This window comes from Humulus lupulus, chromosome 2, assembly GCF_963169125.1.
Source record: "Humulus lupulus chromosome 2, drHumLupu1.1, whole genome shotgun sequence".
Taxonomy (NCBI): Eukaryota; Viridiplantae; Streptophyta; class Magnoliopsida; order Rosales; family Cannabaceae; genus Humulus; species Humulus lupulus.
The window spans coordinates 296,800,068-296,816,702 of record NC_084794.1 but is presented as its reverse complement, the minus strand read 5'-3'; positions in this window follow the sequence as shown (position 1 = coordinate 296,816,702).

The window sequence follows — 16,635 nt, the reverse complement described above, 5'->3', positions numbered from 1 at the left end:
AAGGGGAATTTTTTTTGAAATGTTGACTTAAGGCTCCGTTTCGACTCCAATACATTCATTTACCCATGAGATCTCTTGGTGAAAAATATCGAACGAGTAGAACACGAGGGCAGTACATTTCGGAGAAATTAGTGAAATCTCCAATTCACCAAAGGGGTACCCCTTTCAGAAATCTTCGATTTCTCTAATATGAATTCGAGCAATGTTTTGATAGTGAATACTAAAGAATATGCGAGGGTCATGGGCACAAAAGTTGTAGGCCTATGTCTTAGGGTTCTATGTATAAAACCTCGTGCAATTCCAAGGTGTGTAGAGGGTGATACAGTCAAAATACTGAGAGATGTACGAATATAAGGAAAAAACTTGATAAAAATTGCCATAAAAAAGGGGAATATTTTTTGAAATGTTGACTAAAGGCTCCGTTTCGACTCCGATACATTCATTTACCCATGAGATCTCTTAAGGAAAAATATCGAACGAGTAGAACACGAGGGCAGTACATTTCGGAGAAATTAGTGAAATCTCCAATTCACCAAAGGGGTACCCCTTTCAGAAATCTTCGATTTCTCTAATATGAATTCGAGCAATGTTTTGATAGTGAATACTAAAGAATATGCGAGGGTCATGGGCACAAAAGTTGTAGACCTATGTCTTAGGGTTCTATGTATAAAACCTCGTGCAATTCCAAGGTGTGTAGAGGGTGATACAGTCAAAATACTGAGAGATGTACGAATATAAGGAAAAAACTTGATAAAAATTGCCATAAAAAAGGGGAATATTTTTTGAAATGTTGACTAAAGGCTCCGTTTCGACTCCGATACATTCATTTACCCATGAGATCTCTTAAGGAAAAATATCGAACGAGTAGAACACGAGGGCAGTACATTTCGGAGAAATTAGTGAAATCTCCAATTCACCAAAGGGGTACCCCTTTCAGAAATCTTCGATTTCTCTAATATGAATTCGAGCAATGTTTTGATAGTGAATACTAAAGAATATGCGAGGGTCATGGGCACAAAAGTTGTAGGCCTATGTCTTAGGGTTCTATGTATAAAACCTCGTGCTATTCCAAGGTGTGTAGAGGGTGATACAGTCAAAATACTGAGAGATGTACGAATATAAGGAAAAAACTTGATAAAAATTGCCATAAAAAAGGGGAATATTTTTTGAAATGTTGACTAAAGGCTCCGTTTCGACTCCGATACATTCATTTACCCATGAGATCTCTTAAGGAAAAATATCGAACGAGTAGAACACGAGGGCAGTACATTTCGGAGAAATTAGTGAAATCTCCAATTCACCAAAGGGGTACCCCTTTCAGAAATCTTCGATTTCTCTAATATGAATTCGAGCAATGTTTTGATAGTGAATACTAAAGAATATGCGAGGGTCATGGGCACAAAAGTTGTAGGCCTATGTCTTAGGGTTCTATGTATAAAACCTCGTGCAATTCCAAGGTGTGTAGAGGGTGATACAGTCAAAATACTGAGAGATGTACGAATATAAGGAAAAAACTTGATAAAAATTGCCATAAAAAAGGGGAATATTTTTTGAAATGTTGACTAAAGGCTCCGTTTCGACTCCGATACATTCATTTACCCATGAGATCTCTTAAGGAAAAATATCGAACGAGTAGAACACGAGGGCAGTACATTTCGGAGAAATTAGTGAAATCTCCAATTCACCAAAGGGGTACCCCTTTCAGAAATCTTCGATTTCTCTAATATGAATTCGAGCAATGTTTTGATAGTGAATACTAAAGAATATGCGAGGGTCATGGGCACAAAAGTTGTAGGCCTATGTCTTAGGGTTCTATGTATAAAACCTCGTGCAATTCCAAGGTGTGTAGAGGGTGATACAGTCAAAATACTGAGAGATGTACGAATATAAGGAAAAAACTTGATAAAAATTGCCATAAAAAAGGGGAATATTTTTTGAAATGTTGACTTAAGGCTCCGTTTCGACTCCAATACATTCATTTACCCATGAGATCTCTTGGTGAAAAATATCGAACGAGTAGAATACGAGGGCAGTACATTTCAAAGAAATTAGTGAAATCTCCAATTCACCAAAGGGGTACCCCTTTCAGAAATCTTCGATTTCTCTAATACGGATTCGAGCAATAATTTTATAGTGAATACTAAAGAATATGCGAGGGTCATGGGCACAAAAGTTGTAGGCCTATGTCTTAGGGTTCTATGTATAAAACCTCGTGCAATTCCAAGGTGTGTAGAGGGTGATACAGTCAAAATACTGAGAGATGTACGAATATAAGGAAAAAACTTGCGAAAATTGCCATCGAAAAGGGGAATTTTTTTTGAAATGTTGACTTAAGGCTCCGTTTCGACTCCAATACATTCATTTACCCATGAGATCTGTTGGTGAAAAATATCGAACGAGTAGAACACGAGGGCAGTACATTTCGGAGAAATTAGTGAAATCTCCAATTCACCAAAGGGGTACCCCTTTCAGAAATCTTCGATTTCTCTAATATGAATTCGAGCAATGTTTTGATAGTGAATACTAAAGAATATGCGAGGGTCATGGGCACAAAAGTTGTAGGCCTATGTCTTAGGGTTCTATGTATAAAACCTCGTGCAATTCCAAGGTGTGTAGAGGGTGATACAGTCAAAATACTGAGAGATGTACGAATATAAGGAAAAAACTTGATAAAAATTGCCATAAAAAAGGGGAATATTTTTTGAAATGTTGACTAAAGGCTCCGTTTCGACTCCGATACATTCATTTACCCATGAGATCTCTTAAGGAAAAATATCGAACGAGTAGAACACGAGGGCAGTACATTTCGGAGAAATTAGTGAAATCTCCAATTCACCAAAGGGGTACCCCTTTCAGAAATCTTCGATTTCTCTAATATGAATTCGAGCAATGTTTTGATAGTGAATACTAAAGAATATGCGAGGGTCATGGGCACAAAAGTTGTAGGCCTATGTCTTAGGGTTCTATGTATAAAACCTCGTGCAATTCCAAGGTGTGTAGAGGGTGATACAGTCAAAATACTGAGAGATGTACGAATATAAGGAAAAAACTTGATAAAAATTGCCATAAAAAAGGGGAATATTTTTTGAAATGTTGACTAAAGGCTCCGTTTCGACTCCGATACATTCATTTACCCATGAGATCTCTTAAGGAAAAATATCGAACGAGTAGAACACGAGGGCAGTACATTTCGGAGAAATTAGTGAAATCTCCAATTCACCAAAGGAGTACCCCTTTCAGAAATCTTCGATTTCTCTAATATGAATTCGAGCAATGTTTTGATAGTGAATACTAAAGAATATGCGAGGGTCATCGGCACAAAATTTGTAGGCCTATGTCTTAGGGTTCTATGTATGAAACCTCGTGAAATTCCAAGGTGTGTAGAGGGCGATACAGTCAAAATCCTGAGAGATGTACGAATATTAGGAAATAACTTCCGAAAATTGCCATCAAAAAGGGGATTTTTTTTTGAAATGTTGACTTAAAGCTCCGTTTCGACTCCGATACATTCATTTACCCATGAGATCTCATAAGGAAAAATATTGAACGAGTAGAACACAATGGGCAGAACATTTCGGAGAAATTAGAGAAATCTCCAATTCACCAAGGGGGTACCACTTTCAGAAATCTTCGATTTCTCTAATATGAATTCGAGCAATGTTTTGATAGTGAATACTAAAGAATATGCGAGGGTCATGGGCACAAAAGTTGTAGGTCTATGTGTTAGGGTTCTATGTATAAAATCTCGTGCAATTCCAAGGTGTGTAGAGGGTGATACAGTCAAAATATGGAGAGATGTACGAATATAAGGTAAAAACTTACGAAAATTGCCATCAAAAAGGGGAATTTTTTTTGAAATGTTGACTTAAGGCTCCGTTTCGACTCCAATACATTCATTTACCCATGAGATCTCTTGGTGAAAAATATCGAACGAGTAGAACACGAGGGCAGTACATTTCGGAGAAATTAGTGAAATCTCCAATTCACCAAAGGGGTACCCCTTTCAGAAATCTTCGATTTCTCTAATATGAATTCGAGCAATGTTTTGATAGTGAATACTAAAGAATATGCGAGGGTCATGGGCACAAAAGTTGTAGGCCTATGTCTTAGGGTTCTATGTATAAAACCTCGTGCAATTCCAAGGTGTGTAGAGGGTGATACAGTCAAAATACTGAGAGATGTACGAATATAAGGAAAAAACTTGATAAAAATTGCCATAAAAAAGGGGAATATTTTTTGAAATGTTGACTTAAGGCTCCGTTTCGACTCCAATACATTCATTTACCCATGAGATCTCTTGGTGAAAAATATCGAACGAGTACAACACGAGGGTAGAACATTTCTGATAAATTAGTGAAATCTCCAATTCACCAAAGGGGTACCCCTTTCAGAAATCTTCGATTTCTCTAATATGAATTCGAGCAATGTTTTGATAGTGAATACTAAAGAATATGCGATGGTCATGGGCAAGAAAGTTGTAGGCCTATGTCTTAGGGTTCTATGTGTAAAACCTCGTGCAATTCCAAGGTGTGTAGAGGGTGATACAGTCAAAATACTGAGAGATGTACGAATATAAGGAAAAAACTTGCGAAAATTGCCATCAAAAAGGGGAATTTTTTTTGAAATGTTGACTAAAGGCTCCGTTTCGACTCCGATACATTCATTTACCCATGAGATCTCTTAAGGAAAAATATCGAACGAGTAGAACACGAGGGCAGTACATTTCGGAGAAATTAGTGAAATCTCCAATTCACCAAAGGGGTACCCCTTTCAGAAATCTTCGATTTCTCTAATATGGATTCGAGCAATGTTTTGATAGTGAATACTAAACAATATGCGAGGGTCATGGGCACAAAAGTTGTAGGCCTATGTCTTAGGGTTCTATGTATAAAACCTCGTGCAATTCCAAGGTGTGTAGAGGGTGATACAGTAAAAATACTGAGAGATGTCCGAATATAAGGAAAAAACTTGCGAAAATTGCCATCGAAAAGGGGAATTTTTTTTGAAATGTTGACTTAAGGCTCCGTTTCGACTCCAATGCATTCATTTACCCATGAGATCTCTTGGTGAAAAATATCGAACGAGTAGAACACGAGGGCAGTACATTTCGGAGAAATTAGTGAAATCTCCAATTCCCCAAAGGGGTACCCCTTTCAGAAATCTTCGATTTCTCTAATATGGATTCGAGCAATGTTTTGATAGTGAATACTAAACAATATGCGAGGGTCATGGGCACAAAAGTTGTAGGCCTATGTCTTAGGGTTCTATGTATAAAACTTCGTGCAATTCCAATGTGTGTAGAGGGTGATACAGTCAAAATACTGAGAGATGTACGAATATAAGGAAAAAACTTGCGAAAATTGCCATCGAAAAGGGGAATTTTTTTTGAAATGTTGACTTAAGGCTCCGTTTCGACTCCAATACATTCATTTACCCATGAGATCTCTTGGTGAAAAATATCGAACGTGTAGAACTCGAGGGCAGTACATTTCGGAGAAATTAGTGAAATCTCCAATTCACCAAAGGGGTACCCCTTTCAGAAATCTTCGATTTCTCTAATATGGATTCGAGCAATGTTTTGATAGTGAATACTAAAGAATATGCGAGGGTCATGGGCACAAAAGTTGTAGGCCTATGTCTTAGGGTTCTATGTATATAACCTCGTGCAATTCCAAGGTGTGTAGAGGGTGATACAGTCAAAATACTGAGAGATGTACGAAAATAAGGAAAAACTTGCGAAAATTCCCATCGAAAAGGGGAATTTTTTTTGAAATGTTGACTTAAGGCTCCGTTTCGACTCCAATACATTCATTTACCCATGAGATCTCTTGGTGAAAAATATCGAACGAGTAGAACACGAGGGCAGTACATTTCGGAGAAATTAGTGAAATCTCCAATTCACCAAAGGGGTACCCCTTTCAGAAATCTTCGATTTCTCTAATATGAATTCGAGCAATGTTTTGATAGTGAATACTAAAGAATATGCGAGGGTCATGGGCACAAAAGTTGTAGGCCTATGTCTTAGGGTTCTATGTATAAAACCTCGTGCAATTCCAAGGTGTGTAGAGGGTGATACAGTCAAAATACTGAGAGATGTACGAATATAAGGAAAAAACTTGATAAAAATTGCCATAAAAAAGGGGAATATTTTTTGAAATGTTGACTTAAGGCTCCGTTTCGACTCCAATACATTCATTTACCCATGAGATCTCTTGGTGAAAAATATCGAACGAGTAGAATACGAGGGCAGTACATTTCAAAGAAATTAGTGAAATCTCCAATTCACCAAAGGGGTACCCCTTTCAGAAATCTTCGATTTCTCTAATACGGATTCGAGCAATGTTTTGATAGTGAATACTAAAGAATATGCGAGGGTCATGGGCACAAAAGTTGTAGGCCTATGTCTTAGGGTTCTATGTATAAAACCTCATGCAATTCCAAGGTGTGTAGAGGGTGATACAGTCAAAATACTGAGAGATGTACGAATATTAGGAAATAACTTCCGAAAATTGCCATCAAAAAGGGGAATTTTTTTTGAAATGTTGACTTAAGGCTCCGTTTCGACTCCGATACATTCATTTACCCATGAGATCTCTTAAGGAAAAATATCGAACGAGAAGAACACGAGGGCAGTACATTTCGGAGAAATTAGTGAAATCTCCAATTCACCAAAGGGGTACCCCTTTCAGAAATCTTCGATTTCTCTAATATGGATTCGAGCAATGTTTTGATAGTGAATATTAAAGAATATGCGAGGGTCATGGGCACAAAAGTTGTAGGACTATGTCTTAGGGTTCTATGTATAAAACCTCGTGCAATTCCAAGGTGTGTAGAGGGTGATACAGTCAAAATACTGAGAGATGTACGAATATAAGGAAAAACTTGCGAAAATTGCCATCGAAAAGGGGAATTTTTTTTGAAATGTTGACTTAAGGCTCCGTTTCGACTCCAATACATTCATTTACCCATGAGATCTCTTGGTGAAAAATATCGAACGTGTAGAACACGAGGGCAGTACATTTCGGAGAAATTAGTGAAATCTCCAATTCACCAAAGGGGTACCCCTTTCAGAAATCTTCGATTTCTCTAATATGGATTCGAGCAATGTTTTGATAGTGAATACTAAAGAATATGCGAGGGTCATGGGCACAAAAGTTGTAGGCCTATGTCTTAGGGTTCTATGTATAAAACCTCGTGCAATTCCAAGGTGTGTAGAGGGTGATACACTAAAAATACTGAGAGATGTACGAATATAAGGAAAAAACTTGATAAAAATTGCCATAAAAAAGGGGAATATTTTTTGAAATGTTGACTTAAGGCTCCGTTTCGACTCCAATACATTCATTTACCCATGAGATCTCTTGGTGAAAAATATCGAACGTGTAGAACACGAGGGCAGTACATTTCGGAGAAATTAGTGAAATCTCCAATTCACCAAAGGGGTACCCCTATCAGAAATCTTCGATTTCTCTAATATGGATTCGAGCAGTCTTTTGATAGTGAATACTAAAGAATATGCGAGGGTCATGGGCACAAAAGTTTTAGGCCAATGTCTTAGGGTTCTATTTATAAAACCTCGTGAAATTCCAAGGTGTGTAGAGGGCGATACAGTCAAAATCCTGAGAGATGTACGAATATTAGGAAATAACTTCCGAAAATTGCCATCAAAAAGGGGATTTTTTTTTGAAATGTTGACTTAAGTCTCCGTTTCGACTCCGATACATTCATTTACCCATGAGATCTCATAAGGAAAAATATTGAACGAGTAGAACACAATGGGCAGAACATTTCGGAGAAATTAGAGAAATCTCCAATTCACCAAGGGGGAACCACTTTCAGAAATCTTCGATTTCTCTAATATGAATTCGAGCAATGTTTTGATAGTGAATAAAAAAGAATATGCGAGGGTCATGGGCACAAAAGTTGTAGGTCTATGTGTTAGGGTTCTATGTATAAAATCTCGTGCAATTCCAAGGTGTGTAGAGGGTGATACAGTCAAAATATGGAGAGATGTACGAATATAAGGTAAAAACTTACGAAAATTGCCAACCAAAAGGGGAATTTTTTTTGAAATGTTGACTTAAGGCTCCGTTTCGACTCCAATACATTCATTTACCCATGAGATCTCTTGGTGAAAAATATCGAACGAGTAGAACACGAGGGCAGTACATTTCAAAGAAATTAGAGAAATCTCCAATTCACCAAGGGGGTACCACTTTCAGAAATCTTCGATTTCTCTAATATGAATTCGAGCAATGTTTTGATAGTGAATACTAAAGAATATGCGAGGGTCATGGGCACAAAAGTTGTAGGTCTATGTGTTAGGGTTCTATGTATAAAATCTCGTGCAATTCCAAGGTGTGTAGAGGGTGATACAGTCAAAATATGGAGAAATGTACGAATATAAGGTAAAAACTTACGAAAATTGCCATCAAAAAGGGGAATTTTTTTTGAAATGTTGACTTAAGGCTCCGTTTCGACTCCAATACATTCATTTACCCATGAGATCTCTTGGTGAAAAATATCGAACGAGTAGAACACGAGGGCAGTACATTTCGGAGAAATTAGTGAAATCTCCAATTCACCAAAGGGGTACCCCTTTCAGAAATCTTCGATTTCTCTAATATGAATTCGAGCAATGTTTTGATAGTGAATACTAAATAATATGCGAGGGTCATGGGCACAAAAGTTGTAGGCCTATGTCTTAGGGTTCTATGTATAAAACCTCGTGCAATTCCAAGGTGTGTAGAGGGTGATACAGTCAAAATACTGAGAGATGTACGAATATAAGGAAAAAACTTGATAAAAATTGCCATATAAAAGGGGAATATTTTTTGAAATTTGACTTAAGGCTCCGTTTCGACTCCAATACATTCATTTACCCATGAGATCTCTTGGTGAAAAATATCGAACGAGTACAACACGAGGGTAGAACATTTCTGATAAATTAGTGAAATCTCCAATTCACCAAAGGGGTACCCCTTTCAGAAATCTTCGATTTCTCTAATACGGATTCGAGCAATGTTTTGATAGTGAATACTAAAGAATATGCGAGGGTCATGGGCACAAAAGTTGTAGGTCTATGTCTTAGGGTTCTATGTATAAAACCTCGTGCAATTCCAAGGTGTGTAGAGGGTGATACAGTCAAAATACTGAGAGATGTACGAATATTAGGAAATAACTTCCGAAAATTGCCATCGAAAAGGGGAATTTTTTTTGAAATGTTGACTTAAGGCTCCGTTTCGACTCCAATACATTCATTTACCCATGAGATCTCTTGGTGAAAAATATCGAACGTGTAGAACTCGAGGGCAGTACATTTCGGAGAAATTAGTGAAATCTCCAATACACCAAAGGGGTACCCCTTTCAGAAATCTTCAATTTCTCTAATATGGATTCGAGCATTGTTTTGATAGTGAATACTAAAGAATATGCGAGGGTCATGGGCATAAAAGTTGTAGGCCTATGTCTTACGGTTCTATGTATAAAACCTCGTGCAATTCCAAGGTCTGTAGAGGGTGATACAGTCAAAATACTGAGAGATGTACGAATATAAGGAAAAAACTTGATAAAAATTGCCATAAAAAAGGGGAATATTTTTTGAAATGTTGACTTAAGGCTCCGTTTCGACTCCAATACATTCATTTACCCATGAGATCTCTTGGTGAAAAATATCGAACGAGTACAACACGAGGGTAGAACATTTCTGATAAATTAGTGAAATCTCCAATTCACCAAAGGGGTACCCCTTTCAGAAATCTTCGATTTCTCTAATACGGATTCGAGCAATGTTTTGATAGTGAATACTAAAGAATATGCGATGGTCATGGGCAAGAAAGTTGTAGGCCTATGTCTTAGGGTTCTATGTGTAAAACCTCGTGCAATTCCAAGGTGTGTAGAGGGTGATACAGTCAAAATACTGAGAGATGTACGAATATAAGGAAAAAACTTGCGAAAATTGCCATCAAAAAGGGGAATTTTTTTTGAAATGTTGACTTAAGGCTCCGTTTCGACTCCGATACATTCATTTACCCATGAGATCTCTTAAGGAAAAATATCGAACGAGTAGAACACGAGGGCAGTACATTTCGGAGAAATTAGTGAAATCTCCAATTCACCAAAGGGGTACCCCTTTCAGAAATCTTCGATTTCTCTAATATGGATTCGAGCAATGTTTTGATAGTGAATACTAAACAATATGCGAGGATCATGGGCACAAAAGTTGTAGGCCTATGTCTTAGGGTTCTATGTATAAAACCTCGTGCAATTCCAAGGTGTGTAGAGGGTGATACAGTAAAAATACTGAGAGATGTCCGAATATAAGGAAAAAACTTGCGAAAATTGCCATCGAAAAGGGGAATTTTTTTTGAAATGTTGACTTAAAGCTCCGTTTCGACTCCAATACATTCATTTACCCATGAGATCTCTTGGTGAAAAATATCGAACGAGTAGAACACGAGGGCAGTACATTTCGGAGAAATTAGTGAAATCTCCAATTCCCCAAAGGGGTACCCCTTTCAGAAATCTTCGATTTCTCTAATATGGATTCGAGCAATGTTTTGATAGTGAATACTAAACAATATGCGAGGGTCATGGGCACAAAAGTTGTAGGTCTATGTCTTAGGGTTCTATGTATAAAACTTCGTGCAATTCCAATGTGTGTAGAGGGTGATACAGTCAAAATACTGAGAGATGTACGAATATAAGGAAAAAACTTGCGAAAATTGCCATCGAAAAGGGGAATTTTTATTGAAATGTTGACTTAAGGCTCCGTTTCGACTCCCATACATTCATTTACCCATGAGATCTCTTGGTGAAAAATATCGAACGTGTAGAACTCGAGGGCAGTACATTTCGGAGAAATTAGTGAAATCTCCAATTCACCAAAGGGGTACCTCTTTCAGAAATCTTCAATTTCTCTTATATGGATTCGAGCATTGTTTTGATAGTGAATACTAAAGAATATGCGAGGGTCATGGGCACAAAAGTTGTAGGCCTATGTCTTAGGGTTCTATGTATAAAACCTCGTGCAATTCCAAGGTGTGTAGAGGGTGATACAGTAAAAATACTGAGAGATGTACGAATATAAGGAAAAAACTTGCGAAAATTGCCATCGAAAAGGGGAATTTTTTTTGAAATGTTGACTTAAGGCTCCGTTTCGACTCCAATACATTCATTTACCCATGAGATCTCTTGGTGAAAAATATCGAACGAGTAGAACACGAGGGCAGTACATTTCGGAGAAATTAGTGAAATCTCCAATTCCCCAAAGGGGTACCCCTTTCAGAAATCTTCGATTTCTCTAATATGGATTCGAGCAATGTTTTGATAGTGAATACTAAAGAATATGCGAGGGTCATCGGCACAAAATTTATAGGCCTATGTCTTAGGGTTCTATGTATGAAACCTCGTGAAATTCCAAGGTGTGTAGAGGGCGATACAGTCAAAATCCTGAGAGATGTACGAATATAAGGAAAAAACTTGATAAAAATTGCCATAAAAAAGGGGAATATTTTTTGAAATGTTGACTTAAGGCTCCGTTTCGACTCCAATACATTGATTTACCCATGAGATCTCTTGGTGAAAAATATCGAACGAGTACAACACGAGGGTAGAACATTTCTGATAAATTAGTGAAATCTCCAATTCACCAAAGGGGTACCCCTTTCAGAAATCTTCGATTTCTCTAATACGGATTCGAGCAATGTTTTGATAGTGAATACTAAAGAATATGCGATGGTCATGGGCAAGAAAGTTGTAGGCCTATGTCTTAGGGTTCTATGTGTAAAACCTCGTGCAATTCCAAGGTGTGTAGAGGGTGATACAGTCAAAATACTGAGAGATGTACGAATATAAGGAAAAAACTTGCGAAAATTGCCATCAAAAAGGGGAATTTTTTTTGAAATGTTGACTTAAGGCTCCGTTTCGACTCCGATACATTCATTTACCCATGAGATCTCTTAAGGAAAAATATCGAACGAGTAGAACACGAGGGCAGTACATTTCGGAGAAATTAGTGAAATCTCCAATTCACCAAAGGGGTACCCCTTTCAGAAATCTTCGATTTCTCTAATATGGATTCGAGCAATGTTTTGATAGTGAATACTAAACAATATGCGAGGATCATGGGCACAAAAGTTGTAGGCCTATGTCTTAGGGTTCTATGTATAAAACCTCGTGCAATTCCAAGGTGTGTAGAGGGTGATACAGTAAAAATACTGAGAGATGTCCGAATATAAGGAAAAAACTTGCGAAAATTGCCATCGAAAAGGGGAATGTTTTTTTGAAATGTTGACTTAAAGCTCCGTTTCGACTCCAATACATTCATTTACCCATGAGATCTCTTGGTGAAAAATATCGAACGAGTAGAACACGAGGGCAGTACATTTCGGAGAAATTAGTGAAATCTCCAATTCCCCAAAGGGGTACCCCTTTCAGAAATCTTCGATTTCTCTAATATGGATTCGAGCAATGTTTTGATAGTGAATACTAAACAATATGCGAGGGTCATGGGCACAAAAGTTGTAGGTCTATGTCTTAGGGTTCTATGTATAAAACTTCGTGCAATTCCAATGTGTGTAGAGGGTGATACAGTCAAAATACTGAGAGATGTACGAATATAAGGAAAAAACTTGCGAAAATTGCCATCGAAAAGGGGAATTTTTATTGAAATGTTGACTTAAGGCTCCGTTTCGACTCCCATACATTCATTTACCCATGAGATCTCTTGGTGAAAAATATCGAACGTGTAGAACTCGAGGGCAGTACATTTCGGAGAAATTATTGAAATCTCCAATTCACCAAAGGGGTACCCCTTTCAGAAATCTTCAATTTCTCTTATATGGATTCGAGCATTGTTTTGATAGTGAATACTAAAGAATATGCGAGGGTCATGGGCACAAAAGTTGTAGGCCTATGTCTTAGGGTTCTATGTATAAAACCTCGTGCAATTCCAAGGTGTGTAGAGGGTGATACAGTAAAAATACTGAGAGATGTACGAATATAAGGAAAAAACTTGCGAAAATTGCCATCGAAAAGGGGAATTTTTTTTGAAATGTTGACTTAAGGCTCCGTTTCGACTCCAATACATTCATTTACCCATGAGATCTCTTGGTGAAAAATATCGAACGAGTAGAACACGAGGGCAGTACATTTCGGAGAAATTAGTGAAATCTCCAATTCCCCAAAGGGGTACCCCTTTCAGAAATCTTCGATTTCTCTAATATGGATTCGAGCAATGTTTTGATAGTGAATACTAAAGAATATGCGAGGGTCATCGGCACAAAATTTATAGGCCTATGTCTTAGGGTTCTATGTATGAAACCTCGTGAAATTCCAAGGTGTGTAGAGGGCGATACAGTCAAAATCCTGAGAGATGTACGAATATAAGGAAAAAACTTGATAAAAATTGCCATAAAAAAGGGGAATATTTTTTGAAATGTTGACTTAAGGCTCCGTTTCGACTCCAATACATTGATTTACCCATGAGATCTCTTGGTGAAAAATATCGAACGAGTACAACACGAGGGTAGAACATTTCTGATAAATTAGTGAAATCTCCAATTCACCAAAGGGGTACCCCTTTCAGAAATCTTCGATTTCTCTAATACGGATTCGAGCAATGTTTTGATAGTGAATACTAAAGAATATGCGATGGTCATGGGCAAGAAAGTTGTAGGCCTATGTCTTAGGGTTCTATGTGTAAAACCTCGTGCAATTCCAAGGTGTGTAGAGGGTGATACAGTCAAAATACTGAGAGATGTACGAATATAAGGAAAAAACTTGCGAAAATTGCCATCAAAAAGGGGAATTTTTTTTGAAATGTTGACTTAAGGCTCCGTTTCGACTCCGATACATTCATTTACCCATGAGATCTCTTAAGGAAAAATATCGAACGAGTAGAACACGAGGGCAGTACATTTCGGAGAAATTAGTGAAATCTCCAATTCACCAAAGGGGTACCCCTTTCAGAAATCTTCGATTTCTCTAATATGGATTCGAGCAATGTTTTGATAGTGAATACTAAACAATATGCGAGGATCATGGGCACAAAAGTTGTAGGCCTATGTCTTAGGGTTCTATGTATAAAACCTCGTGCAATTCCAAGGTGTGTAGAGGGTGATACAGTAAAAATACTGAGAGATGTCCGAATATAAGGAAAAAACTTGCGAAAATTGCCATCGAAAAGGGGAATGTTTTTTTGAAATGTTGACTTAAAGCTCCGTTTCGACTCCAATACATTCATTTACCCATGAGATCTCTTGGTGAAAAATATCGAACGAGTAGAACACGAGGGCAGTACATTTCGGAGAAATTAGTGAAATCTCCAATTCCCCAAAGGGGTACCCCTTTCAGAAATCTTCGATTTCTCTAATATGGATTCGAGCAATGTTTTGATAGTGAATACTAAACAATATGCGAGGGTCATGGGCACAAAAGTTGTAGGTCTATGTCTTAGGGTTCTATGTATAAAACTTCGTGCAATTCCAATGTGTGTAGAGGGTGATACAGTCAAAATACTGAGAGATGTACGAATATAAGGAAAAAACTTGCGAAAATTGCCATCGAAAAGGGGAATTTTTATTGAAATGTTGACTTAAGGCTCCGTTTCGACTCCCATACATTCATTTACCCATGAGATCTCTTGGTGAAAAATATCGAACGTGTAGAACTCGAGGGCAGTACATTTCGGAGAAATTATTGAAATCTCCAATTCACCAAAGGGGTACCCCTTTCAGAAATCTTCAATTTCTCTTATATGGATTCGAGCATTGTTTTGATAGTGAATACTAAAGAATATGCGAGGGTCATGGGCACAAAAGTTGTAGGCCTATGTCTTAGGGTTCTATGTATAAAACCTCGTGCAATTCCAAGGTGTGTAGAGGGTGATACAGTAAAAATACTGAGAGATGTACGAATATAAGGAAAAAACTTGCGAAAATTGCCATCGAAAAGGGGAATTTTTTTTGAAATGTTGACTTAAGGCTCCGTTTCGACTCCAATACATTCATTTACCCATGAGATCTCTTGGTGAAAAATATCGAACGAGTAGAACACGAGGGCAGTACATTTCGGAGAAATTAGTGAAATCTCCAATTCCCCAAAGGGGTACCCCTTTCAGAAATCTTCGATTTCTCTAATATGGATTCGAGCAATGTTTTGATAGTGAATACTAAAGAATATGCGAGGGTCATCGGCACAAAATTTATAGGCCTATGTCTTAGGGTTCTATGTATGAAACCTCGTGAAATTCCAAGGTGTGTAGAGGGCGATACAGTCAAAATCCTGAGAGATGTACGAATATAAGGAAAAAACTTGCGAAAATTGCCATCGAAAAGGGGAATTTTTTTTGAAATGTTGACTTAAAGCTCCGTTTCGACTCCAATACATTCATTTACCCATGAGATCTCTTGGTGAAAAATATCGAACGTGTAGAACTCGAGGGCAGTACATTTCGGAGAAATTAGTGAAATCTCCAATTCACCAAAGGGGTACCCCTTTCAGAAATCTTCAATTTCTCTTATATGGATTCGAGCATTGTTTTGATAGTGAATACTATAGAATATGCGAGGGTGATGGGCACAAAAGTTGTAGGCCTATGTCTTAGGGTTCTATGTATAAAACCTCGTGCAATTCCAAGGTGTGTAGAGGGTGATACAGTAAAAATACTGAGAGATGTACGAATATAAGGAAAAAACTTGCGAAAATTGCCATCGAAAAGGGGAATTTTTTTTGAAATGTTGACTTAAAGCTCCGTTTCGACTCCGATACATTCATTTACCCATGAGATCTCATAAGGAAAAATATTGAACGAGTAGAACACAATGGGCAGAACATTTCGGAGAAATTAGAGAAATCTCCAATTCACCAAGGGGGTACCACTTTCAGAAATCTTCGATTTCTCTAATATGAATTCGAGCAATGTTTTGATAGTGAATACTAAAGAATATGCGAGGGTCATGGGCACAAAAGTTGTAGGTCTATGTGTTAGGGTTCTATGTATAAAATCTCGTGCAATTCCAAGGTTTGTAGAGGGTGATACAGTCAAAATATGGAGAGATGTACGAATATAAGGTAAAAACTTACGAAAATTGCCATCAAAAAGGGGAATTTTTTTTGAAATGTTGACTTAAGGCTCCGTTTCGACTCCAATACATTCATTTACCCATGAGATCTCTTGGTGAAAAATATCGAACGAGTAGAACACGAGGGCAGTACATTTCGGAGAAATTAGTGAAATCTCCAATTCACCAAAGGGGTACCCCTTTCAGAAATCTTCGATTTCTCTAATATGAATTCGAGCAATGTTTTGATAGTGAATACTAAAGAATATGCGAGGGTCATGGGCACAAAAGTTGTAGGCCTATGTCTTAGGGTTCTATGTATAAAACCTCGTGCAATTCCAAGGTGTGTAGAGGGTGATACAGTCAAAATACTGAGAGATGTACGAATATAAGGAAAAAACTTGATAAAAATTGCCATAAAAAAGGAGAATATTTTTTGAAATGTTGACTTAAGGCTCCGTTTCGACTCCGATACATTAATTTACCCATGAGATCTCATAAGGAAAAATATTGAACGAGTAGAACACAATGGGCAGAACATTTCGGAGAAATTAGAGAAATCTCCAATTCA